Source organism: Andrographis paniculata, unplaced genomic scaffold, assembly GCF_009805555.1.
Source record: "Andrographis paniculata isolate CXL003 unplaced genomic scaffold, ASM980555v1 Contig35END, whole genome shotgun sequence".
Lineage (NCBI taxonomy): Eukaryota > Viridiplantae > Streptophyta > Magnoliopsida > Lamiales > Acanthaceae > Andrographis > Andrographis paniculata.
Window position 1 is genome coordinate 3777131 of NW_026137568.1, and position 3609 is coordinate 3780739.

Consider the following 3609-nt stretch of genomic DNA (forward strand, 5'->3'; position numbering starts at 1 on the left):
CTTGGATCAATCTAGTAAGTTAAAGTTTTTTTCGTTGGTAATGTTATATATAATTTACATAATTTTATACGTGTAACAGATTGTATTATAATATTTATACATAATTTAGAAAGAATTTTTTTTTAAAACTTATTTAAAAAAAAATCACAAAAATTTGTTATAAATATATAAAACAAATTGATTTTATCTTAAAATTTTTGTTTTTTTTTTTTCAAAATTCTATATATACCTCAAATTAAACCCTAAAAAGAATTCTCAATTATTTTTTCTTCAGCATTTTGAATAAAGAGAAATAATAATACAATTTTATTTGTCAATATTTTCAGGATGAAAAGGGACAATCCTTCAAAGTCCGAGGTCACGCCATCATCGTCGTTATCTTCGTGGCTATCAAAGTGGCTTCAAATTGATTTTTACAACAAAAAATACATGGTACATGTCGAGAGATATAATATTGTATTCTGTATCGAATGTATGAACAATCCCATATGCGAAACGTGCTGGAAGAATGAGTCGAACCAACACCAAGAACATCAATTTTTGTAGGTAATCATGAATTAAATTGAATTATTTAAATTTTAGTAATTTATTTTATAGATATAGTTGCTTATAACCTTTTTTTTTTTTTGTTTGAAAAGCTTATACACTACAAGAAATTATCAATTTTGTAATGAGATTTTTCGTTCATAAATTCACTTTTTTTATGTTATTAATGATATTAGAGACGGAATTAAAGATGGAATTACGTTAGCTACATAAACTTTAGGAACGGAATTCCGTTACAAATATACTATTTTTTTTTTGTAGTGGTATAACTCTCCTACAATTTTAGAAATTGTGATTTTTTTTTTCAAACATATATATATATTTTTTTGAGATTATATATATACCATATTTTTTAAAATACGAAATTGCACAATTTCTAAAGAACATGAATGATGAGACTTTCCAAAATTTTGCCTATTTTATATAATGTATTCTTTTAGTATATATTTGTGTATTTTTTAAGTATAGATTTTGAAGTAAAATAATTTTTAGATATTGTATTAGGGTCATATTATGTCCATCGTCCAATATATAAATTTTTGTACATGTATATATATTATTAAATTACTTACTATTTTGTTTATAGAACAGAAAATAAAAATTAAAAGGACTTTTATTTGTTTGGGCTTTTATTATGGCGGTTGTATTAAATTTCTATACATGTATATGTATTATTAAATTACTTATTTTTTTTTTATAAAACAAAAATAAATTAAAAGGACTTTTATTTGTTTGGGCTTTCATTATGGCGGTTGTATTTGCTAATTTGACATTTTTATTTTATTTTATTTTAATTTTTTTTGTTATGTATATAGTTTTTAATGCAATTGTTAACTTTTATTGCATATAAGTAGTTGTTGTTTTTTTATTAAATAATATTTTTTTTGATAATATATTTAAAAAATAATGTGATTTTTTTTTTTTTTGTTTGAAAGACCACAATCTTAGTAAATATTTGTTTTATCGTTAATATAAACTTGTAAGTGTTAAATAAATATTTTAATTAATTATGCTATATTTATCCGTAGTATAATATTACCTCCGTCCAGTCGTAAAGTAAACAAATCATTTTGCATAATTGTATTTAACATTAAAAATATTTTTATATTTGTATAATTTACTCCACAAATATCATTGTATATGTATTACAAGAGACTAATAGATGTATTTTTATCTTTATATCTTTATTTGTACTATATTTTGATATAATAATTAATATTTAAATATCAACACAATAAAACCCTATGTACTTTGTGGCTGGATAAAGGTAGTATTTTTTTTTAAAAAAAATAAAAATTTAATTATTAAAAAAGTTATATGAGATCAATAATATTTTAAACACTTCCCTATGACATAATTTTAACTAATGTTATGGGTTATGATTTTGTATATTTTAAATTATAAAAATACCTTTGATTACTTATATATTTTTATGTATAAAAATAAAATATATAATTATAAAATAATTTATTTATAAGGATTTTTTTTTTCTTATGTACATAAATATATTTCTCTTCATTATAGATTTTTTACTTGATTATTTAATTTTATCAAGATTTAGCAAATTTGATATATAGATTGTTTATATTTACGTCTATATACATTTAATTATTTGATTATTCGTTGATTTGATGGTATAAAAATCTTGAATTATTGGAGGTTTGTACAGCTTTGAGAAGGACAACGATTTTCACAACCGACATACAAAATATATTTGATATATTCGGTACTGTTGGACCCCAAGTCCAAAATGTTTAAAGTGGAAGGTAGTGATTTTCATCAGGCTGCGGAACTTCCATGGAGCAAAAAGATATAACTTCCACAGACTTTTGGATGACAAGCTCCGTTAACCCTGAATTGGCAACTTCATAATATCAATGGAAGACCACGGTACCTATATGTCCTATATGGAATGTTCTATGGGTCAAAATGAAAGGAAGATGAATGAGGGTTCCATGTAACTCGAGGCTGTTAGGGACATATCCCCGTAGACCGGCTAGGAGTATGATGGAAACAAATCAGGGTAAGCTGCAGGTCTGATCGAAGGCAATGGAAGAAATCCAGAGGGAATGGAACTTGGTCCAGGAACGACGGAAGATGTTCAAAACGAATGAAACTCGGTCCAGAGGCAATGGAAACAACTGGGAACTGATGGAATGAGATTACCTGGTGGTTAAGAGAGGTAGAAAGAAGTGGAGAGAATAATTGTAACCACCCATGTTAGTGGGAGAAGTGGTTACTCTAGCTTAGGACTACAATTAGGAAAAAGAAACACAACATATACGTGCACAACAAATCAAATCGTCTCTTTTCATACTTTTCTTTCATGTTTTATATTCGTTTTTATGCAATTTAATTCCAGTTACATGCTTTCTGCAATTTATTTACTTGTTTTCCGTAGATTATCGTAGTTTAGTTCGTTAGTCGCGTGAAATTTGCATTACCAGACGACGGATTGACTCTCTGGAGTACTTCCGGAACCCACACCGATGAAATCGGCGAGCTATTTTAGAATTCCGAATCGCAGGATCAACAATTGGCACGCCCAGTGGGACCAAGTCGGGTTCGTGTTTGTGTATGCAACTTCGTAGTGGTAGAGTGATCGCCATGGACAATCAGAATCAGGGCTCAGGCTTGAATATCGGTGCAGGATTTACTGGAACTGGAACGCCGGTCCATCCCAGTGGAAGCCGCACTCCAGGGCTGAGGAGAGAAGAGGAATCATTATCGATTGAAACGATGGTGACCATGGTACGCAGGGAAGTGAATCAGTGTATTCGGGCTGGAATCGAGGATATCGCGTATGAAATTTCTAGGCAATTGGCCGATGTGATCCGGCCAACTGTGAGAAATGAAGCATTTTAGATTTGCGAAGAGGAACGTCGAGCAGTGGCCAGTGGAGTCCATAATTCTGGAATTCCAGGAAACACATATGGAAGTCCGAGAAGAATAACTCCATCTGGTGGAGGGATTCCAACCCTCACAGGGAACGTCGGTTCCAGCTTAGGTCGAGAAAACACTAGATCGCCTAGGGGACCGACGAGTGGAGCAGGATTGCAATTC